Source organism: Giraffa tippelskirchi, chromosome 4, assembly GCF_054371585.1.
Source record: "Giraffa tippelskirchi isolate mGirTip1 chromosome 4, T2T-mGirTip1v1.2.pri, whole genome shotgun sequence".
Lineage (NCBI taxonomy): Eukaryota > Metazoa > Chordata > Mammalia > Artiodactyla > Giraffidae > Giraffa > Giraffa tippelskirchi.
Window position 1 is genome coordinate 27,050,588 of NC_137278.1, and position 25,523 is coordinate 27,076,110.

Genomic DNA, 25,523 nt, shown 5'->3' on the forward strand with positions numbered 1-25,523 from the left:
TCAAACTTCTAGGAAAACAGCAAAGCTGTGTGACCCTGCATTTGGTAGTGAGTTTTTAGATCAATATCAAAAGCAGAGTCCACAAAACAAACACTTAGTCTAAAAATTTGACATCAGCAATAAAAAAAAAAGTTCTACAAAAGATACTGATAAAGAAAAAACAAACTACAGATAGGAGGAAAATATCTGCAAATCATGTCATATACAGGATTTGTGTCCAAGATATAAAAATAAACGACCCAATCAAAAAATGGGCCAAAGAACTAAACAGACATTTCTCCAAAGAAGACATACAGATGGCTAACAAACACATGAAAAGATGCTCAACATCACTCATTATTAGAGAAATGCAAATCAAAACCACAGTGAGGTATCATTTCACACCAGTCAGAATGGCTGCTATCCAAAAGTCTACAAGCAATAAATGCTGGAGAGGGTGTGGAGAAAAGGGAACCCTCTTACACTGTTGGTGGGAATGCAAACTAGTACAGCCACTATGGAGAACAGTGTGGAGATTCCTTAAAAAACTGGGAATAGAACTGCCATATGACCCAGCAGTCCCACTGCTGGTCATACACACCGAGGAAACCAGAATTGAAAGAGACGCGTGTACCCCAGTGTTCATCGCAGCACTGTTTACAATAGCCAGGACATGGAAGCAACCTAGATGTCCATCAGCAGACGAATGGATAAGGAAGCTGTGGTACATATACACAATGGAATGTTACTCAGCCATTAAAAAAAAAAATGCATTTGAGTCGGTTCTATTGAGATGGATGAAACTGGAGCCCATTATACAGAGTGAAGTAAGCCAGAAAGAAAAACACCAATACAGTATACTAATGCATATATATGGAATTTGAAAGATGGTAACGATAACCCTATATGTGAGACAGAATAAGAGACACAGATGCATAGAACAGTCTTATGGACTCTGAGGGAGAAGGTGAGGGTGGGACGTTCTGGGAGAATAGCATTGAAACATGTATATTGTCATATGTGAAGCAGAACACCATTCCATGTTCGATGCATGAGGCAGGTGCTCGGGGCTGGGGCAGTGGGATGGCCCAGGGGGATGGGATGGGGAGGGAGGTGGGAGGGGGGTCCAGGAGGGGGAACACATGTGGACCCATGGCTGATTCATGTCAATGTACGGCAGAAACTACCACAATATTGTAAAGTAATTGGCCCCCAACTAAAATAAATAAATTTATTTAAAAAAAAAAAAAGAAAAATAAGAGAACAACCCAATTAAAAAATGGGCAAAAGATCTAAACAGGTATTACATCAAAGAAGATACATGGAAGATGTATGGATAGCAAATAAGCCATCCTTTTCTCTTAACTTGCTAGAAGAGCTGGATTCATTAACAGTTCTTAGAAAGTGATAACTTTATTCATCCTTCCATTAATAAGCTTTTACTGGGCATATTCAATGTGCAAGATTTTACAGAGAAAAGAATGAATTAAAATATGGTCACTGTCCTCAAAGAATTTAAATCAGTCACATTTTCTGATAATTGGAAGAGTAGCTCCTATCAGGCCAAACCCTCCTGCATTTAACTATAAACCCTGGACAAAATGGGCTTTCCTGGTGGCAGCGGTAAAGAAGCCACCTGCCAATGAAAGAGATGTGGGTTCAATCTCTGGGTCAGAAATCTCCTGGAAAAGGAAAGGGTAATCCACTCCAGTATTCTTGCCTGGGAAATCCCACAGACAGAGGAGGAGCCTGGCAGGCTATAGTCCATGGGGTCACAAGAGTTGGACACGACTTAGTAACTAAACAACAACTGAAAAAAACATAAAAACAAATTGAAGGCAATAGAAAATAACAAACTGGAGGATAGTCTAGAACTGAATTCTGTGCATAAATTCAACTCAGATGTTTAAATAATCCCTGAACTGCATTTGTGTGGGGCTGACTCCAAGCAGCCCAATTATGGATAAAAGGACTAAGCAGAAATGTCTGCTGCTGATGTACACAGAAGTTATGGAAATTTGGGGTTTGAGTTCCATGAGAATAAAAACAATCATAAAGACTAAAACACAATCCAAAATTACTAGACACACAGAAAAACAGGAATGTGTGACCCTGACTAAGGAAAAAGTCAACTAATAAAAGACCAACCCCAAGATGACCTAGAGGTTAGAATTAGCAAAGATCTTAAAATAACTATTTTAACTGTGCTCAAAGATGAAAAGAAAAATACACTAATAAATGAAAAAATAAATTCCAGCAAAGAAAAAAGCAAAACTACAAACAATCAAATGGACCTTCTAAAACTGAAAAATGTCTTTTAAAAATTTCACTGGATGCACTTAACAGTTGCTGTTGTTCAGTCGCTAAGTTGTGTCCGACTCTTTGTGACCCCATGGACTGCAGCACACCAGGCTTCCCTGTCCTTCACAATCTCCCACAGTTTGCTTCAACTCAGGTCCATTAAGTTGGTGATGCTATTCAACTATGCTATCCGTCTCATCTTCTGTCACCCTGTTCTCCTCCTACCCTCAACCGTTCCCAGCATCAGGGTCTTTTCCAGTGAGTCAGCTCTTTGTATTAGGTGGCTAAAGAACTAGAGCTTCAGTACCAGTTCTTCCAATGAACATTCAGGGTTAACTTCCTTTAGGACTTATAGTTGATCACTTAACAGTAAGTTGAAAATAAAAAGTGAATTTGAAAACAGATCAATAGTGATTTCCAATCTGACAAGAAGGGGGGGGAAGGAAAGAGAAACAATTAATGAGGTGGAAAAATTATTTGAAGAAATAATGGCCAGAAATCCCCCTATATTTGAGGAAAGCAAAATTTACAGATTCACAATGCTCAGTGAACTCCATGCAAAATAAATAGGAAAAACAAAAACAAAACCCCACCCCTATGCACTGAAAAGTGATGAACAAAGAGAAAATCCTGAAGGCAGACAGAGAAAAAAATTACAAAAAGGGGAAAAATGATGAATGACCACTGACTTCACACTAGAAGCAACGGGAAACAGAATAAAAAGGATCAGACTTGAGGGCTGAAAGAAGAAAAAATGCTAACCTAGAATTTCAATCTGGTGAAAATATCCTTTAAGAATAAAGGCTAAAAGACATTTATAGATAAAAAAGAAAAAAAACTGCTAAACAGATTTCCACCTCAGAAAACCCTTTAAAAACTCTTAAGCTAAAGGGAAAGGATATCAGATGGAAATTCAGATCATCAGGAAGGAAGAGTACCAGAAATGCTAAGTATGTGCATAAGTACAAAGGACTATTTTTTTTCCTCTTTATTTCTTCAAAATATATATCCCCACTTAAAGCAAAAATTTCATTATGGGTTTGATAACATAATAGTTAGATGAACTATTTACACGCACATCCAATACCTAACTATAATAAATAAATATCTCTAGCCATACCATCATGACATGGATTTAAAACAAAAGTTCGATATCAAAACACTCTTTTATCACCCAATATCTAAGTTGGCCCTCAATATCCATCCACATCTGCATGTTTCACCAACCAGGGATCAAAAGTATGAAAAAAAATTCCAGCGAGTTCCCAAAATCAAATTTCCTGAGGGCTGGCACCTATTTACATAACATTGACATTGTAATAGATATTATAAGTAATCTAGAGATGATTTAAAGTACACCCTAGTGTGCACAGATTATATGCAAATACCACACCACTTTGCATAAGGAGCTTGAGCATCTTCAGATGTTGGTATTGGACTGGGGAGGCCCCTGGGACAATGCCCTGCAGATACTGATGAACAACTGTACATTCATAAATATATTTTGGAGGGACCCCAATTATCTGATAATAAAGGGAATCTTGGATCAAATGTGTCCTACACTTCTCAGTCATGCAATCAAAGTTCTACATCTTACCGTGAACAATTCACTCTAATGTCTAGTATGGTCTGCTCAAACCATCTTTGACTTCCATAGTTTCTTTAAAATTTCCTAAATTGGGGCAGGGTCCATTTTATTTTTTGCAAGTGCTTCTTAAGATCTCCATACAGCTCTAAACTCAGTGTCCTTTATAATCTTTTTTACATTTGTGATTTTACTTTCTCCTATACCACGTATCTTACAGACCCTGTATTTACAGATCTCCCATCCCATTACAGCCTCAATTTCTTCCAAGCATTAACTGTTTCCCAAACCTAATGGCCAATCATCTGAAAGCTTCAGAATACTGCTAACATACTATCAGGAATCAAGTATTCAATCACCTAAAAGAGGTGTTCTAATTTCTTAGAAATGCTTCCATTTAAATCCTACCAATTTGACAATGCAGCCATATAACTCTGACTTCATAATTCAATTTATGAACATACATTAAATGATATTAAGCCCTGAAGTCTGGGCTCAATACACAAAGATCATACCAATTACAGGTATTAAAAAAAAAAATTTTCTTTGTGACATCTTACTTATCGGTATTCTCTGAGAACAGACTGTCCTTATTAAGATTAATTATTCCACAAGGGCCAAAAAATGTTAGATTCTTGTTACTTAGGATGGAAATAGTTATAAAAATGGGTTCGTTATTCTGCAATCCTAAAGAAAGCATTATGAATGAATTTTACATATAAGATAATGTGCGTGCATGCTAAGTGGCTTCAGTTGTGTCTAACTCTGCAACCCCATGGACTGTAGCCCACCAGGCTCCTCTGTCCGTGGGATTCTCCAGGCAAGAATACTGGAGTAGGTTGCCATTTCCTTCTTCAGGGTATCTTCCTGACCCAGTGATCAAACCCTGTCTCCTGAGGCTCCTGCACTGCAGGCAGATTCTTTACCACTGAGCCACCAGGGACGCTCCTAAGATGATGTGGTACAGTACAAATAATATGTGATTTAGATTCAGAATACAGAGTTTTTTGTTTTTTGTTTTAAATAAATTTATTTATTTTAGTTGGGGGCTAATTACTTTACAATATTGTAGTGGTTTTTGCCATACATTGACATGAATCAGCCATGGGTCCACATGTGTTCCCTTCCTGGACCCCCTTCCCACCTCCCTCCCCACCCCATCCCTCTGGGTCATCCCATTGCCCCAGCCCTGAGCATTTGTCTCATGCATCGAACATGGAATGGTGTTCTGTTTCACATATGATAATATACATGTTTCAATGCTATTCTCCCAGAACATCCCACCCTCACCTTCTCCCTCAGAGTCCATAAGACTGTTCTATGCATCTGTGTCTCTTATTCTGTCTCACATATAGGGTTATCGTTACCATCTTTCAAATTCCATATATATGCATTAGTATACTGTATTGGTGTTTTTCTTTCTGGCTTACTTCACTCTGTATAATGGGCTCCAGTTTCATCCATCTCAATAGAACCGACTCAAATGCATTTTTTTAATGGCTGAGTAATATTCCATTGTGTATATGTACCACAGCTTCCTTATCCATTCGTCTGCTGATGGACATCTAGGTTGCTTCCATGTCCTGGCTATTGTAAACAGTGCTGCGATGAACACTGGGGTACACGCGTCTCTTTCAATTCTGGTTTCCTCGGTGTGTATGACCAGCAGTGGGACTGCTGGGTCATATGGCAGTTCTATTCCCAGTTTTTTAAGGAATCTCCACACTGTTCTCCATAGTGGCTGTACTAGTTTGCATTCCCACCAACAGTGTAAGAGGGTTCCCTTTTCTCCACACCCTCTCCAGCATTTATTGCTTGTAGACTTTTGGATAGCAGCCATTCTGACTGGTGTGAAATGATACCTCATTGTGGTTTTGATTTGCATTTCTCTAATAATGAGTGATGTTGAGCATCTTTTCATGTGTTTGTTAGCCATCTGTATGTCTTCTTTGCAGAAATGTCTGTTTAGTTCTTTGGCCCATTTTTTGATTGGGTCGTTTATTTTTCTGGAATTCAGCTGCAGGAGTTGCTTGTATATTTTTGAGATTAATTGTTTGTCTGTTGCTTCATTTGCTATTATTTTCTCCCATTCTGAAGGCTGTCTTTTCCCCTTGCTTATAGTTTCCTTTGTTGTGCAAAAGCTTTTAATTTTAATTAGGTCCCATTTGTTTATTTTTGCTTTTATTTCCGATATTCTGGGAGGTGGGTCATGGAGGATCCTGCTGTGATTTATGTCGGAGAGTGTTTTGCCTATGTTTTCCTCTAGGAGTTTTATTGTTTCTGGTCTTACCTTTAGATCTTTAATCCATTTTGAGTTTATTTTTGTGTATGGTGTTAGGAAGTGTTCTAGTTTCATTCTTTTACAAGTGGTTGACCAGTTTTCCCAGCACCACTTGTTAAGGAGATTGTCTTTTCTCCATTGTATATTCTTGCCTCCTTTGTCGAAGATAAGGTGTCCATAGGTGCATGGGTTTATCTCTGGGGCTTTCTATTTTGTTCCATTGATCTATATTTCTGTCTTTGTGTCAGTACCATACTGTCTTGATGACTGTGGCTTTGTAGTAGAGCCTGAAGTCAGGCAGGTTGATTCCTCCAGTTCCATTCTTCTTTCTCAAGATTGCTTTGGCTATTCGAGGTTTCTTATATTTCCATACAAATTGTGAAATGATTTGTTCTAGTTCTGTGAAAAATACCATTGGTAGCTTGATAGGGATTGCATTGAATCTATAGATTGCTTTGGGTAGTATACTCATTTTCACTATATTAATTCTTCCAATCCATGAACACGGTATATTTCTCCATCTGTTTGTGTCCTCTTTGATTTCTTTCATCAGTGTTTTATAGTTTTCTATATATGTCTTTTGCTTCTTTAGGTAGATATATTCCTAAGTATTTTATTCTTTTTGTTGCAATGGTGAATGGTACTGTTTCCTTAATTTCTCTGTTTTCTCATTATTGGAGTATAGGAATGCAAGGGATTTCTGTGTGTTAATTTTATATCCTGCAACTTTACTATATTCATTGATTAGCTCTAGTAATTTTCTGGTAGAATCTTTAGGATTTTCTATGTAGAAGATCATGTCATCTGCAAACAGTGAGAGTTTTACTTCTTCTTTTCCTATCTGTATTCCTTTTATTTCTTTTTCCGCTCTGATTGCTGTGGCCAAAACTTCCAAAACTATGTTGAATAGTAGTGGTGAAAGTGGGCATCCTTGCCTTGTTCCTGACTTTAGGGGAAATGCTTTCAATTTTTCACCATTGAGGATAATGTTTGCTGTGGGTTTGTCATATATAGCTTTTATTATGTTGAGGTATGTTCCTTCTACTCCTGCTTTCTGGAGGGTTTTTATCATAAATGGATGTTGAATTTTGTCAAAGGCTTTTTCTGCATCTATTGAGATAATCATATGGTTTTTATCTTTCAATTTGTTAACGTGGTGTATTACATTGATTGATTTGCAGATGTTGAAGAAACCTTGTATTCCTGGGATAAAGCCCACTTGGTCATGATGTATGATCTTTTTAATATGATGTTGGCTTCTGTTTGCTAGAATTTTATTAAGGATTTTTTCATCTATGTTCATCAGTGATATTGGCCTGTAGTTTTCTTTTTTTGTGGCATCTTTGTCTGGTTTTGGAATTAGGGTGACGGTGGCCTCATAGAATGAGTTTGGAAGTTTACCATCTTCTGCAATTTTCTGGAAGAGTTTGAGTAAGATAGGTGTTAGCTCTTCTCTAAATTTTTGGTAGAATTCCGCTGTGAAGCCGTCTGGTCCTGGGCTTTTGTTTGCTGGAAGATTTCTGATTACAGTTTCGATTTCCGTGCTTGTGATGGGTCTGTTAAGATCTTCTATTTCTTCCTGGTTCAGTTTTGGAAAGTTATACTTTTCTAAGAATTTGTCCATTTCTTCCAAGTTGTCCATTTTATTGGCATATAGCTGTTGGTAGTAGTCTCTTATGATCCTTTCAGAATACAGAGTTTTGAGTCTTAAATTCTGCCTAACCTCTAAATCTTATCTGTTGTGAAGATCAAATGTATCCAAGTGTTTTGTGAGTGATTGATAAATAGTGCTCAACAAGTAACTAGTTGTTATTATTAAAAGCATCATTACATACTATTCTAGAAAGAACTGATACTTTCTGAAACTCTCAGGGTGCTCAATGTTTGTGTCTCTGGTAGGATGGCTTCTGTTAGTATTTCAGCCTCCTGCCTTGTTTTCAGGTTCAATACTATTTGACTTGGAACATATTACTTCTGATCTTTCTAATTAGGTTGCCTTTAATCTGCAGTAAACTGTAGCCTCAGATAACTATGGCAGATTTTAAAGAGTCAACAAGCTCTAATAAGGAAACTACCTCTAACAAACACAAACACACATTCTAAAGTTTCAATCCTTTCTTAGGAAAGCAATTTGGTATCATATATATAAGTTCTCATTTCCTGAACCAGTCTCCCTTACTTTGAAAATCAATCCGAAGAATAAAACCTAAATATAAAAGTTTTATGTAGAAGAATGTTTGTAGTAGCGTTGCTTACAGATCCTGAAAGTATAAACTGCATAACTGTCTCACAGTAAGTGATATAACACATGTATAAATAAGTATTGCATAGCTATTAACAATATTTGAGTTGGTAAGGAAATGCTTACATTAATAATAGCAATATTAAGAAAGAACAAAAGGAAATATATCAAAATCTGTACAGTCCTTAAGTGATCAGAGCACACCAATTTGTTCCATCTATTTTTATTATAATAAACCTGTACAATATACAAATGAGAGAAGATTTTTATTAAAAAGGAAAAATAGGAAGAGACATCTTCTCAGAAGTAAAAGCATCAGAACTTTACTGAAGTCCCCTTTTTACTTACTTCTAAGTTTTCATCTGTGGTCCAAACAGATGAGGTCATAAATTAGAGACTCTACACTGAGAGATGTCTCTTAGTTCTATGGATCCACATACTTTTGTGGTGAATCATGCCCTAGTGCAGAGGTCAACTAACTTTTTCTGTAAAGAAACTGACGGCCAGTATATATACATTTTAGGCTTTACAGGTCATATGGTCCCTCAGCTTCTCAAGTATGCATTTGTAGCACAAAAGCAGCCATGGACAATTAGAAAATGAATGAGCAGGGATGTGTCCTAATAAAACTTTATTTATGAACCATGAAGTCTGAATACCATATTTTTTGATGTGTCACAAAATCTTATTTCTTTGGGTTTTTTTTCCCCTCAACAATTAAAAATTCTAAAAGCCAATCCTAGAGAGCAGTTCAAACAAAAACAGGTGGTGGGCCAGATCTGACCTATAGGCCAAACTTTGCTGACCTAGGCTCTACTGCATTTACTCTTGATTGCTCCATAAAACATCAAATGCAGATAATCCACTCTCAAATCAGAGCAAACCCAAAGTTAAGCATCAGAGCTTTGTTTTCAACCTTTTCATTTATACTATCCCAGTGCACATTTTTTAATAATGAATAAGGATTTCAGATTACATTTAAACGTAGGTGGTGTTACCATTTCCTTTCAATAACGAGGGTAGGTTACAGGGAAGACTTTAAAACAAAACCCACAAAACAAGACTAAAGCTCAGCTTTTCAGTTTAGGGTGTTATTTATTTCAATCATGAGAAAGAGAATGGATGAGAAAGTGGACAAAATAATGGGATAGAAAGAAAATAAACACTGTTTCAATTCTTCTGCAATAAACTCCATATTAAAATGAAGCTGCAGGAGCAGTGGGTCACACATATGCCACTAAGAAGGACTAAAATCTTTGCAAAACACCAAACTGTTATGTCAAACTGCTATGTCTGCTGGAATCAACTGAGGGCAAGGGAAAACAATCTGGATATAATGTAACAACTCTCCCCTGCATAGTTAGATGTAAGGGAGAAAGCAAACAACCCCTTTCTTTCAACAAGCAATGGAGTAGCAGGCTCTCAGTTAAGTAACACTGAACTATGTTCCCTTCAGGAAAATGTATCCAAAAATTATGGTATACACTATACTGCTTGGGGGTGTAAAGTCTGTTTTCAATTTTTTTTGGCTTGCATTATTAAGCCATGAAGCTTATTTCCTTAAACAATTACAATTTGCTAATACAGAAAATACGTAATAGAAACTTATCTACGGCCAAGACCCGGTATAATCTCGAGGTAAATTTGAACTAAAAAGTTATAGTGTTTGAGGTTATGAGTCTTTAACACAATTGTCACAAAAGAGTGTCTTATTAGGTTTTAAAAGTGAACAGTTTTAGCTAAATTTTCTGTAGAAAGCATTATTACTAATTATGTAAGAAAAACAGATAAAGTACCACAAACAACAACTTGGTTAAGTTTTTTGAGTTTTCATATGTACTAATGCATAATCCAAAGTTTACAAATAGCCTGTATAATGAACCAAGAATATACATTATTTTCTCAGGGAACATCTGATCCAATTCCTTACCATATGCCTACCATAAAAAACTGGAATAGGAAATGGCAACCCACTCCAGTATCCCTGCCCGGAAAACTCCACAAATAGGAGAACCTGGTGGGCTACAGTACATAGGGTCACAAAGAGTCAGATACAACTGAGTGACTGAGCACACCATAAAAAATAGGTTGGGGGGCAAAAACGATTTAGAGCTACAATAAAAGGTATTAAAGCACCAGCATGTAATACTTATCACATTTTCACAGCATTATAATTAGTTCTATTTTAAAGCCATAGTAATTATTAAACTCTGGAGTTAAAGGGGTGACGAACTGTCTTAGCCACCAAAATGCTCAATATATATTGAATGAAAAAATCATTTTAGGAAATGTAAATTCAGATCACGCATGCATGCTAAATTGCTTCAGTCATTTCTGACTCTGTGTGACCGGAACGACTACAGCCCGCCAGGCTCCTCTGTCCATGTGATTCTCCAGGCAACAATACAGGAGTGGGCTGCCATGCCCTTCTCCAAGGGATCTTCCTGACCCAGGTATCTAACCCACATCTCTTCTGTCTCCTGCATTGGCAGGCGGGTTCTCTACCACTAGCACCACCTCAGTTCAGTTCAGTTGCTCAGTCATGTCTGACTCTTTGTGACCCCATGGACTGCAGCATGCCAGGCCTCTCTGCCCATCACCAACTACTGGAGTTTACTCAAACTCATGTCCATTGAGTTGGTGATGCCATCCAACCATCTCATCCTCTGTCGTCCTCTTCTCCTCCCGCCTTCAATCTTTCCCAGCATCAGGGTCTTTTCCAATGAGTTACTTCTTCACATCAGGTGGCCAAAGTATTGGAGTTTCAGCTTCCACATCAGTCATTCCAATAAATATTCAGGACTGATTTCCTTTAGGATGGACTGGCTGGTTCTCCTTGCAGTCCAAGGGACTCTCAAGAGTCTTCTCCAACACCACAGTTCAAAAGCATCAATTCCTCTCTGCTCAGCTTTCTTTATAGTCCAACTCTCACATCCATATGTGACTACTGGAAAACCATAGCTTTGACTAGATGGACCTTTGTTGGCAAAGTAATGTCTCTGCTTTTTAATATGCTGTCTAGGTTGGTCATAACTTTCCTTCCAAGGAGCAAGTGTCTTTTAATTTCATGGCTGCAGTCACCATCTGCAGTGATTTTGGAGCCCAAAAAATAAAGCGCCACCTGGGAAGCCCAAAATTCAGATCATGAAATCATCTGATGTCTGGATAGTGACTGTTTATACATGCCTTCATTTACACACAATGCTCATTTTAACAGACATGAACAAGGCTCTTCCTCAGACTTTATGTACAACTGAAAACATTTCCCAACATAAAATGAGGGCAACTTCCCATGGCACTACTTCTTCAAATTAGTCCTCTAATACAGAGAGGCTGTTGCTACCTCAAGAATCAACTACAAGAACAAAGTACATGAAAACTTAATTGATTGACATAAGTCAATATACACAAAGAGTAACTTAAGCTGCTTATAAAATATTCCTGTAATAGTCAAACTCCTTGGACTGATTTTAACAAACATAATCATTGAGCATTAATTAGTAGTATCCACTGAAAACAGGGGAGAAAGAAATGGCAGCCCACTCCAGTATTCTTGCCTGGAGAATCCCATGGACAGAGGAGCCTGGTGGGCTATACCGTTGATGGGGTTGCAAAGAGTCGGACAGGACTGAGCTTCTGAGCATTGAAAACAGGTACTAAAGTCCTTAAGAATACCTTAGTCTCTTCAACACAGGAAATCACTTTTGCAAAATTTCCAACAAAATTAATTTGTTTAGCAATGCCTCTTCTTATCCATATGACAAAGGTAAACTAAATCCAGGTCTGCGTATTCCTGGTAGACTATTAGCTTTCATCAACTTAACATGTGAAGTCTCTATAAATCACCATCAACATCTAGTCATTTGTTATTTATCTGGGGGAACAAACTGAACCACACACTTTTCTAGTGGTGTTGAACAAGTCACTTAGGTGGTGGTTGAGCCAAGAGCCACAATTTTTTTTTGATATGTGCTACTCATTTGTCCATGTACTTCATGGGAGAATGACATACTTGTTTTACTACCATTAAGAACAATACTGTATAACTGATTCAACAATACTAAGGAAAAGTCAAATTTTACGTTCTGAATAAAACCTGGCCCAAAAAATGTGCTATCAATATACAGACTCCCAGAAACTAGAAATCTTCAAAGACCCTAGGTTAAATCTTCTAAGATTAGAAATTAAGATTGTTCCAGCACAAGCATTAAGACATTAAATAAAAATTTACCAAATATTTATGTGCAAGAATACTTTTAGCTCTTTGAGGCACAATCTCAGATATACTCTCAAGGAGACATAATGGGGATAAATACATACTTACATACTTGCAGCTGTGAGGTGAGGTATTTTTTCCTTAGAATTCTCCCAAAGGAGAATCACTATATATAGTCCTTACAAAGTCTCTTATATTACAAGGCATTCTCTCAATTGGTTAAGAAATAAAACAATGATTATTGAAATTTCTTTTTGAAAAACAGAATACTGCTCAGAGAAAATCTACACACTAAAAAAACCTCAATGCTAGTTTTTGATGCTTTTACATATACCTGAGAGCAGTAGGTCAAATAACTTAGATGGAAAATGAAGATAACTATTAGATAACTCAAAGTGGTTCTAATCAGTCCAAGATACATGTGAAATGTCCAATGTATATCATTAAATGAGCCCCCTCAAAAAGCAGTATTTCTAAGCTAACATTTTTATATGTAATTTAATATGCCATCATTCTGAAAGTGGAACAAGTATTTATACGCCTCATGATACATGTAATAAGAAACAGCACCACCATCAATGAAAAAAACTGCTTTTTTAAAAAAAGTAAATCAGTAAACATCAATCTAAGAAAGCTGGTAGATCTAAATACTGATATTAGAAATACGAGAAAGAGAACACACAAAATCAACAGATAACACAAGGACGCAACTGCCCAATCCAGAATATGGAAAAAAGAAAAAATTCACCTCATTTCACTATATATGAAATTTTGTCATGAGGAGGGGAGAGGAAAGACTATTATATAAACTACAGGCTTAAAAGTCAAATATATTGTATAAACCTTGCTTGAATCCTGATTCTAACAAACCAACTATAAAAAAGACTTCTGAGAAAATCAGGGAAACCTAGATATAGAATGGGTATTAGATGATATTAAGGAATTTTGTTAGCAGTAATAATAGTAAGATTGTATTTTTTACCAAGTTCTCATAAGCATGAGAATTAATGCTTGAACTGGCTATTGTCTGGGATTTGCTTTGAAATACTTTAAAAAAGTAAAATATAGGTATAAAGATTTCACACAATGTTGAACATGGATATCTAGTACTCCAAGGTATACTATACTATTCTACTTGAGTTTGAAAATTTCCATAGTAAGTTTAACAAGATAACAATATGACAAGCAGCCTTGTGAAGCATTTAAAGCCTTGTGAAGTATTTAAGCTGGGCTCTGAGGGATAGGCAAGTTTTGGACACCCTCCCACACACCTTGAAACAAAACATTTATCAACTGCAGCTTGTTAAGGGGGTTACTCTCTACAAGGTTAACTGACTTATGATCCAAGTTGTTGTTTAAACCTAACATCACCTATTTCCTCAACCGTAGTTTTGACAAGTAGTATATGAAATTAAAAACAACAACAACAAAGAACTATTTCCAAATGAGCATAAACCTCTCTCGACTAATTTCTATCAGACACCATCCCTTAAAGAGAAAACAGAATTTACTGAGCACTTGATTTTATGCCAGTGATCACAGTAGGCATGTTATATTTAATTCTCACTACAATCCAGCAAAGTAGGTACTGTATTCCTAATTACAAACAAGAAAACTGTGCTCAACTTCCCCTATCCTAGTAGACAAAGCTACTAAAATGGCAGAGGATTCAATAATATGAAGACTCCAAAAGCTCCATGCTATTTTCCACACCAACCAAGCATAAACCATCACTCTCTTCCCCAACTTTCCTTTTGTTCAACTATTCCAGTCCCCTGGACAGCTCTGTCATTTTATCTTTTCATGTGCAAATCCTACAAATCCCTTTGGATTTTTTTGGCTCAAATGCCACTTTCTCTGTTAAAACTTCCTCCAAATAATCTTTTTCTCAATTCTCCTTACATTTAATTTGTATTTTTCAATGTATTAATATCACCTTATCCATGAGAATTTAAAACCTCATCAGAATTATGCACCACAATTTTGCCTACTGTTCTAGTTGTGCCAGTGTTCTGTGAAATGTTAACAGTCATGGGGGAGGAGACCAAAAGGATACTAAATACTGTAATAATGAGGGAAAGAAAAGGATAAAATTATCAACTATATACCCATTAAAAGCATGAGATGGGTATATTTATGCATACATGGAAAAAATTTTAGACTATTAAGTGGAAAGGCAAGGTAAAAACCAGTTTCCACTTCTGTAAAAGCAGGACACACCCATACGTATGTATACATGGAAAATAGTGATACAACCGCTAATAGTGGTCATGTCAGGAAAGAGATATGCATGATTTTTATTTTATAGTTCTATACTCTTTGAATACTTATATTTTAAAAATGTTTAAAATATATACATGTTAAAAATCACTAGGCAAGTTAGCTTGGAAATCAATGGTTTTATACGGTAGAACTCAAATATACATACATCTATACATGAAAGATGTATCATGAGTTATAAAGAAACATAACAGAAAAACATCTTTTCAGTAAATTAAGCATCACTTAAAAGGAAAATATTCTCCAGAATTCCCTTAAAAATCAATGGTTACGACTTGGTGCTTTCACTGCTCTGGGGCCCAAGTTCAATCCCACCGCTTATCTGTAAACTTCTAAGGGTTTTAAAGACGATATGAAGCAATTTACATGTATAACCATACCTACTATAGCAACTACCTCTAGACACACCTTCATGACATTTTGGGTTTAAAAAAAAAAGGAAACCCAATTTGTAGATCTAAATATTCTATCATCTGACTTAAAGGAATTGCACTTGTGGTTAGCACTTATTTTTTTACCCTAATTCTTCAATATACTCATCCAAAATGTTCCAAAAAATGGAGCAAAAAAAAAATCCATACATTTAAATTCAACATATTTTGCAGTCTGATTTACATATTTCTAGCTTTCAAAACATTTCACAGTATTGTTCTTTGCTTTGTAAGTATTCTTTGACAAAAGGTGAGGGAAGAAGAGGGGAATTGGCTTAAAAAAATTCACAATTACTTCTACCACTCAAGACTATCATTGATCTAATTCAGAAATTCCCAAAGAAAACCAAAACACTCCAGTTTTAGGCTATTATCTCATTCTATCATCAATGTGAATCAATAAGGTTAATCACTACAGGAAGCTACCTCTAAGTTTGGAGTCTCAAAGGCTTAATTACCTGGGGTGTTAATCATTCACTTGTGTCCCACTCTTTGCGATCCCATGGACTGTAGCCCGCCAGACTCCTCTGTCCATGGGATTCTTCAAGCAAGAATACTGGAGTGGGCTGCTATTCCCTTCTCCAGGGGAATCTTCCCAACCCATGGATCGAACCCAGGTCTCCTGCACTGTAGGCAGATTCTTTACCATCTGAGCCACCAGAGAAGCCCACCTGGGGTAAAATACACTACATTAAGATCTGGGATGGATCAAAGATGTGCTTTTTTCAGTACATACAGCGAGGACTGGTTAACTGACCCTCAGAAAACTAAACGTGCTAACATTTTGAAAATTCTTCAGGTACCCCTCAGGGATATGCGGATCTTAATGTTAAGGTCACTGGTTATCAAATCCTCATAGTGCATGAGAATCTAGATAGAAAGTTTGAAAACTACAAACACATCCCACCTATCTAAGATTTATTTGAATTAGTCCTAGAAGGGAGAAAGGCATAGATTTGGGGGGGCTTCCTTGGTGGCTCAGAGGGTAAAGCGTCTGCCTGCAATGCGCGAGACTGGGGTTCGATCCCTGGGTTGGGAAGATCCCCTGGAGAAGGAAATGGCAACCCACTCCAGTATTCTTGCCTGGAGAATCCCGTGGATGGAAGAGCCTGGTAGGCTACAGTCCACAGGGTCACAGAGAGTCGGACACAACTGAGCAACTTCACTTTCTTTCTTTCCTTCCGCTCTCCAAGTAATGCTTCCCTTCGCAGATAGGGTTGAGACCCTTATACATACCATACCACCTGTATATAAGGGTTTAATTCACAAGGACCCTAATGATTTTCCAACTAAAAAGTTTTGTATCATTCATCATGGCATAACAGAAACAGAAACCAGAACTAAAAGATCTAGAAGATGGTACCATGTTTGCCTCTAAGTAGCTAAATGACGGAGAAGGCAATGGCACCCCACTCCAGTACTCTTGCCTGGAAAACCCCATGAACGGAGGAGCCTGGTAGGCTACAGTCCATGGAGTCGCTAAGAGTCGGACATGACTGAGCGACTTCACTTTCACTTTTCCCTTTCATGCACTGGAGAAGGAAATGGCAACCCACTCCAGTATTCTTGCCTGGAGAATCCCAGGGACGGCGGAGCCGGGTGGGCTGCTGTCTATGAGGTCGCACAGAGTCGGACACGACTGAAGCAACTTAGCAGCAGCAGCAGCAGCAGCAGCTAAATGAACTCAAAGCACTTAACTCTGTTTCCCCATCTGCAACTGAGAGTAACAACGTTTCCCTCATAAGGTTATTGTGGAGACCAGATACCATGTAAAACTGCAATATAAGTCCTCTCTAGTCTATTAACTCATCATAATGAGTGAACATATTTTTTTTTCTGTTTGAGAATCAATATATAATCTTTGACAGTTATTTCTCTTCTGGTAATTTAACTTACACAAACAACATAAAAGGATGAACTGAATAATGGTATTTATTGCAACATTTGCTTGCAGTAGTTCAAAAATAGAACCTAAACAAAAAAAAAATGGCTTAGCAAAAATAAAAAGTCATGCACTATTACAGGTTATTAAAATTAAAGTTACATGTACTAATACAATAAAATATCCATGATATTAAATAAAAACACCAAGTTGCCAGAAGTGTGTAATCTGATCCAAGTTTTGTTTAACAAAAGAGAGGCAATGTGTATGTTTGTGTGGAGTATGAAAAAATAAACACCCAAGTTTGGTAGGAGATTGGGTACTGCTGGCTTCATGCTTTTGTATTTCTGTGTTCTAAGGCTTGCTAGCGAAATAAATTGTTTTTTTTAAAAAAGGTTCCATATTAATACAGTTTAAATCTATTACAGTTTATAAACTTTATCACAAAACAGAGTACAAGCAATCTTGTGCTATTTTCAGTTCATTTTACTACTAGGTTGAATGCCCAACAAATGAAGACTTGTCTCCAATGGTGATCTAGAAATTTTCAATTGTTACACGTTATCAATTAGAAGCAACATAGCACCAAGGGGAAATAACTCAAAAAATCTTAATTAGGTTGTAACAGAGAATTAAAGGAAATCATTTGAATTCGTGGTATGAGACAACTGGAAAAAGCAAAAACCATTTTAAGCAGCAGATTTTAGTGCAACTTTTAAAAGATTTTCTTCTTCAGACAAAAATTTTCCAAAGTGTATTTCTTAATCACCAACGCACAGCATTCTTTAAAATAAGAGGTTCCTTGTCCAATACACTTAGGACACACTGCTCCCCAGCACCCATTTGTTCTTTTGCAAGCTTAGCACATGGTCATTCTGGAATCCATTCTCTGCGTTATTAGCATAGTAAAGGCTCTGCGATGTCCCACAATTAAAACTGCTGCTTAACTGGGAATCCCCTAGCAGTCCAATGGTTAGAACTCCACACTTCATCTGATGAGGGCCTAGGTTTCATCCCTGGTTGGGGAACTAAGATTCTACAAGCCCTGAAGTGTGGCATGTACACACGCATAAATAAATAAATCTGCTTCACTTTAACCTAGTATGACTGTAACTTTCTAGTAAACATGTTAACACAAAAGATGATATTTTGAGAAGCAGTCATTCTAGTCTAGTCCAAAAAAAAAAGAAAAATGAATGAGTTATCTATTTCAATTTTCTTAACTTTTCTCTAGGAAACGTCATAACCTGTGACAGTTAAGTTTTTGAAATGTTTAGTTTATTATGACTATCATGAATAGTGTAAGAAAAATACAAGCAATGCAAATTTTTGAATATAAGGAAATCTTTTAGGTGATGAGTATGAATGTGATTTTTTAACAGGTTCCTCAAATATTCAAGAACAAGCCTTGAACTGGTGATCTGCTTCCCAATGACTTTAAATTGAGATGACCATACCAATTTCCTAAAGATACAGAATTAAAACAAAACAAAACAAAACAAAAAACCTAAGCTCTCACTTAGAAAACAACAAAACTCAAAAACACCTACACTGCAGTGTCTGAAAAGAGAAACCAAATAGTATGTTAGTTTCAAGGACTATGAAGGTATGTACCAAAAAAAGTGCCTGTGGTAGAAATAATCTTGAGTATAATCTGAATGAAATTCACTCTATACAAAATAAAAAATTTTGGAAGATACACCAAGTGACTCATAGGAAATGTACACAACAAAAACTAATCTTAGGAAAATACCTAAGCAAATATTAAATAACAAAAATAGTAAGTAAACTCAAGTTTAACTTCTAAAGTCATAAAGATGGGGGGACACAGTATATTATACAATGAAACTCTCAGTATCCAATTCCTTGGAGACAACCTTATTTCCTTTTTTTTTTTTTAAGAGATAACCTTATTTCTAACACTAAGCTTTAAAAGAAAATTCTTATGTACAGTATTATAGAGAACTCAGAGTTGTAATAGAAAATATACTCAACGACTTGCTTAGCAGATGCAAGGTTTCATGATCTCATTTTTTAGTCAATCCTTCAAGGAAAGTCATGTGTCTAACTCCTTTAACACAATCCAGGGAAAGCGATTCACAGTGATTATGTTAAGGGTTCCTGGACAATGGTCTAAATCTTTCCAAGATATTATCTCCAAAGTCTTCGTAGAATTATTCAAATTTAAAATGGCCCTTAAATCCAGTGGGTCTCTATCTATATCTGCAATCAAACCTTTTCAATTCTCCTCCCTACCTCCCGTTCTAGCTCTGCCATTCTCCCTATCTGGGTCACTATACATACCCTCTGGCTAAATGCCATTTCACCCATCTCTTGACTAAATTAACATTTCTAAGTCTTTTTACAGTCCACTTTACCTCTTCTGGAAAGCTTTTCCTGACCCCCTGCAGTGTCTACCCACCTGAGTCCACAGCACTTTTGCAACACCACCTAGGGTGGCACTTGGTGTACTGCACTGTGTAAACATGAGTTTTATCAACTTCCTCTCCACTATAAACATAACCTTATAGTTGCAGTAAAACAGTAAGAACAGAGACCACTGCCCCACCAACATCTAAACACTGTGGCACATGACAGGCCTGTAAACCTCAAAAAATGAATGCAAGTTTCTGATACTCTAGCTTGATGGAATGATACAACTTAGAATATCCAGAGTAACAAATGGACTGAATGGCAACTAATACTCCATGAGTATTAACCAGACTTAGGATAAAAATTAGCGAACGATTTATCTTTGAGTACTCCTATTTTCGCTTGTATAGGCACCACATAATTTAGAGTTTAAATGAAGACTGAGCATGCACAAATTGGATGAAAAGCAATCAATTATATTTCTATTGCAAGGTGGTCCAAGAAAACATCGTAGGAAAACCTGAATTTCTAAATTCTCTACATTTCAAATCTTAATTTTGGTTATGCTGAAGTTTTAAATGACTCAGGTTTTGCCATGGAAAGTGTAATGTTTTTTCATTTAATCACGCTAAAAGTGCTAATAAAATACTGTGTGTCTTAGTCTCTCAGTCGTGTCCAACTCTTTGCAACCTCATGGACTGTAGCCCACTAGGCTCCTCTCTGTCCCTGGAATTCTCTAGGCAAGAATACTGGAGTGGGTTGCCATTTCCTTCTCCAAGGGATCTTCCCCACACAGGAATCGAACCCATGTCTTCTGCATTGGTAGGCAGATTTTTTTTTTTTTTAAACCACTGAGCCACCCGGGAAGCTATTCATTTACTTTCTTTTAATGTCAGAATGAAGAAAACCATTTTATACAGTTAAAGACTATCTCCCACTGGTTCCCTAGTAAGCCTTTCAGAAACAGGGCCTAAAATCAGAGATCACCACTTAAGAGATTCAGAACTTGTTACTCTTTGACATAAAATGTCCCACAAACAGAAATCACAAAGACATCTCTAAAATTAAGTCTCACATACTTTTTTTTGGGGGGGGGACTTAAAAAAAAAAACCCAACCCCTTCTCACACTATTTTTTACGTACTCTGGAAGTCAGCTACAGATTTTATTCTCCTAGGCAGGCACTGAGTAGATGGTTCTGTACTATCACTTTATAGTCAATTTCACCAGAACTCTTCCAGGAAGCAGAATTTTGTGATCCAAATACACATATCATCCTAGCTAGGTGAAAATGACGGCGTTTTTTTTTTTCTGTCCCATTTCCAGTTAAAGTGTTCTGACACCCTAACTATCCCTTTTCCCTTCACACTTCTTAACCACTTTTGTATCTGGCAGCTATGGTAAAATTCTGGAATAGGTATGTAAGGTGGACACAATCTGGATGTTTTCCAGTACTGTAAAATCTTTTATCTCTTCACAAGATAATGGTAAGAGAATAAGAAGTGAAAATCTGTGATATGTCTCTAAGCACATTGCTATGTGAAAATCTGAGAAGCAGCAGCATGTATCATGCACCTACCTATGTAATAATTCTATACAGCACTTCACTGGAATTAAAGTGTGAAAATATTATTTCTCTGTAAATTCACTTACTTTTTCAAAAGCAACAACTTTTAAATAAAAGTGTCTTCTATCTATATTGCTAAATATAAAAATCACTATTTAAGTATTAGTTTCTAAATAATAGGGTTTGAAGAAACCTTTTCCCTGCCACATCAGAATTCAGGAGTGAGAGACATAGGAGTTAAGACTAATGGTAATCCAAATAGCTCCTTTATTTCTGAAAAGCAAAATCTAAAACCTAGACCAAGACAGCGTCCCAACAACTACACTCCATAATTATCCTAACCCAGTCACAGGTAGCACTGGACAACCACAGTCCTCCTCCAGAAAGGGACAGAGTCTATCACTGGCCTCAGAAAGAAACAAAGTGCCTTCTGCAAGGGGCAGGCTCCCAAAGAGAAAGAGGAAAGGGGCTGAGCCACACTTGATCAGTTCCTTCTTACAAACTCATCAAAAGGAAGAGTGAGAAGGTGGGACAAGAGGAGCAAGTCAGACTATTTTTATGCTTTCTTAAAAACAGCAAAAAATCTAGTATATAACAAGCCAATTTACACTGTTACAGGTACAATTATTATCTTAATCATACCTCTCAGTAAAATGGCCTCAAACTGTGAATGCAAGCTGAACAAAGCCATGAGGTACAACCATTCAGATATTTCAAGTATGTATCCACAAGTTTTAAAAACATGAAAAGATAAGAGTATTTTCCTGTATTAGAAACCCAACAAATTCAAAGGTCGCTGAATTACAAAGTACAAAGAACTTGAGTCCAGGAGACAGAACCAACCTCCACTTACAACTATGAAGATCCGATCAGTATCAATAAAAAAGAGGCAGTGTAGTCACAGAGAAGATTGGCTTTGGATGTCACACCTGGCCTTAATCTCTGAAAGTAATGACTTCTGCTAAATTGGATAGTACCTACACAGGAAGTAACTACACAGGAAGATAAATTATCTTTCAACACCGGAAAGATTTATAAACAAGTATGGAAGGTTTAAGAGAAACAAAATCCTAATATTAGTGTCTGTGTTAAGACTGCTTATTTGGCTTATTATATATTTGTAATGCCTAAAAAAGTTGACCTATTAAAGTGACAACCTTGTATGACCAATTTAAATATGGCAGTATTTAGACTTCAAAAAGCTGAAATTTTATTAATATCAAACATCTTAGAGAACTTTAAACTCAAGAAAATTATGTATTGAAATTAAAGTTTAAATTGTTTGAAGATATTTAATTACAAATGTAACTTGAAGATGAGTTATTATGCAAATAACAAAAATGAACTTTAAAACCTGAAGAACCATGATTCTGAAATTTTTTTTTTTTAATATGGCTTATTTCATACAAAACCCTCCCTCCAGGACAACAAAAGACAATTCTAAACAACTCAATGTCACCAGAAATTGGACTTTTAAAAGACATGCTTGAAATAAGGGAAATGCCAGCAATTATTTAGGACGACTGTGCAGATAAAGCAAATCATTTATTTTAAAGCAGGGTATTGAAAAACTAAGAACAGAAACTTAGCCAATTAAAACTATTTATGTTTGTGTTTTTAACCGGATTCCTAGCCAGAAATCCTTAAATCATCCTCCAGTGCTCCAGGTCACATGGTGAAGAGTCACCTATTAAACACGAATCTAAGCAGTAAACAAGTCTTCAAGTCCTCCGAAATTCTTCGGTAACACCCTTTATTAAAATTTTCTTGATAAACCTTTCCAAGTACTACATTTCTCTCAAACATTTAAATGCTTTTTTCTAAGCTTCCCCCCGCTCCCAAAAAAAACCTTTGCCCCTAAGTCTGTCACCAATTTTTAAGCTAAAAATCTCACAAAGTACTAAGTCCAGATTTTAACACGGTTGTCTTATTATACATGATTAACTCCGCAATTCCCATCCCATTCAAATGTTTAAATGTGTCAGAATGAAAAGCCAGGAAAAGTTGGTTTTCCCTAGCTGTGGTCTCGGAAGTTAACACTAACTTTTACACGTGTGTTTGAGCAAAAAAAATTTTAACATGTTCCCCAAACTTGGCCCAGTTCAGATACAAAAGGATGGCTAAAATGTGTGAAGTCCGATTCACACATGTCTTCTTTGATTTTAATTTTTACACACTTCCCTGAGTCTCGAAATCGGTTCCAGTTAACAAAAACACAACACTCCTCACCAATGGCACCTAACACAACAAACCCAAGCCGCCGTCTCTTTCGTCCCTACACCTGTCTACCGGAAGCTTTTCCTGGACACGCTCGGGACCTCAAGCATTCATCCCCACACTTGTTTTCATAAACCCGCTCCTTCCTCTGAGCCCACTTCCAACTCGTATGCTTCTCGAGATCCACCCGGCCTCTCTCCCCCCGCAAGTTCCGAGCCTTTAAGGGCTGGGCCGGCGGACAGCTCGATCTCTAACCCCAAGCGCGCCGGGACCAAAAAAGAGCCGGAAGGGCCCCCCGCAACCTCCGCGAGGCTCAGACGCGGGGAGGAAAGGAAGCGGGAAAGCCGTGAGCACCCCCCCACACACACACACGCCGGGAGCACACCCCCTTCCGGCACCCCTCCTCCCCCCGCATTGTGCGAGCGGGCCCCAGGCCGCGGCCGTCCGGGGCTGCCCGCCGGCCCCGTCCGCCCTCCCGCCAGCGGGTTGCCCCCAGCCGAGACCGCCACACAAAGCCCGGGGAGCCGCCCCGCGGCGCCAGAGCACTGGGAGAGGGGTGCAAGCGCGACTGACTTACGGGACTGCTGCGGCCGCGCTGCCTCAGCCGGGGACACCGACCGTTGGGCACACGGCGGCGTCGCTCTTGGCCGTCCTCCCCCTCCTCCGCCTTCGGTGGCGGCAAGATCTTCTTTCTCCACCTACCTCCCTCCCCCCCACCCCACCTCCTCCTTCTCCTCCCCCTCCTCCGAACCACCGAAGTACCGAGGGTGAGACACAGAGACTCACAACAACATGGCTGCCACCGCCGCCTCCCCTCCCCTCCCCTCCCCTCCCCCCCGCCCACCGGGCGCGCGCAAAGCACTCCGGGAAAAAAGGGAAGGGAGGGCGGCGGGGGCGGGGGCGGGGGGAGGGTAGTGCTCACCGAGGTGCCGCTCCACTCAGTGGCTCCCAACGCTTCTCCCGCGCTCCAGGCGCCCGCCGGCAGCAGCTCTGCGCGTGCGCACGCTCTCCGCGCTCGCGCGTTTCGGCCGTGCCTCCAGCGTCTGCGTCCCCGCCCTCACCTTGCGAGCTCGCGGCATGTTTAGAGCTCCGCTGAGGCGCCGGGCGGGAGCGCGCGCCGGGTTCGGGCGGCGCAGGCGTGGTGTTTTCGAACGCTGCTTTCGTGTCTGTCTTCCCTCGTGGGGCCTAGTCTTCCGAACTCGCTGGCCTTGCGCTTCCTGTCCTGTAGTTCATTGTTCTCCCCCACACACCCCGACTGCCTGTGAGGGTGTCAGCGCCCTCCCCACCGCGGTGTAGCCCTCTCACTTCGTCTTTCGGGGTGCAGGCGCCCACAAGACCCGGACCAGTAATCCAGGCCTTTAGGTTTCACCTTTATCCTCACCCCGATGGAAGACGGTGGGGGTGGGGGGGGCGCAGGGACACAAGTGTGGAAGAGTGAACCCCTTAAGTGGACTTATGCGGGGGGCTGCCCCCCACCCCTCTAACCTCTGTGCTTGGCCCGGTAAACACAAAGGAAACCCGGGTGTCCTGCTAGGCCAGGGATTCTCTCTCGCGGCTGCTTCCCACGTCTGGATTTTTGTAGCAGGCTCTTTTATTAGCCTTCCTTTGTTCAGCCTCAGCTGCTGTAAATATCAGGTGTGCTTGATATTTAAGGTGGTCATTGTACGTGTCACTGACGGTGATGCCTGACAGACATTTTAATCATCTGGAAGCTTATTAAAAATGCAGAATCTTGGCCCCACTCCAGAACTTAGTGAATCAAAGTGCATTTTAACAAGATTCCCAGGCAATTCCTCTACACAATGAAGTTGAAGAAACATTGTTAATCCAGTCACAATAATTCCATCTCAATAGTAACTGTTTCTGCAATGGGTGTGTCATCCATTTAAAGCCAGTGAGACACAAAGGTGCCAACTCAGAGCTTTGAGGGGGAGGGCTCTGTAAGGAGCCAGTCTCTCCTGAATGTAAAAAAGACAGCAAGAAAGCATGTTGCCTCAGTTCCTGCTGTCAGGCATCTTATGACCACAAGGGAACCTAGACTGGGGTCAAGTAGCCTACTCAGAGTGTTCATTCCCCTCTTCTTAACAGATCCAGTAGACGTTCTGGTGGGACAGAGGAGGCATAGGATGAACAATTGTCCTTCGCTTCCCAGCCACACGCATTGCATCTA

The 25,523-nt window shown here is 38.7% G+C and overlaps 1 protein-coding gene across 29 annotated transcripts in view; it reads right to left on the minus strand.

The window, feature by feature from the left end:
- Positions 1-25,095, minus strand: part of PUM2 (pumilio RNA binding family member 2) — a 99,632-nt gene extending 74,537 nt beyond the window's left edge. For 18 of the 29 annotated variants that reach the window (XM_081593653.1, XM_081593646.1, XM_081593645.1 and 15 more), the window contains exon 1: positions 23,931-24,180. The gene's annotated coding sequence lies outside the window, so the exon portion shown is untranslated. Of the gene's footprint in view, positions 1-23,930; positions 24,181-24,275 lie in introns of those variants that run through there. The other 11 variants (XM_081593642.1, XM_081593640.1, XM_081593631.1 and 8 more) reach the window with 4 other exon arrangements.
- Between the last annotated feature and the right edge of the window lie 428 nt (positions 25,096-25,523).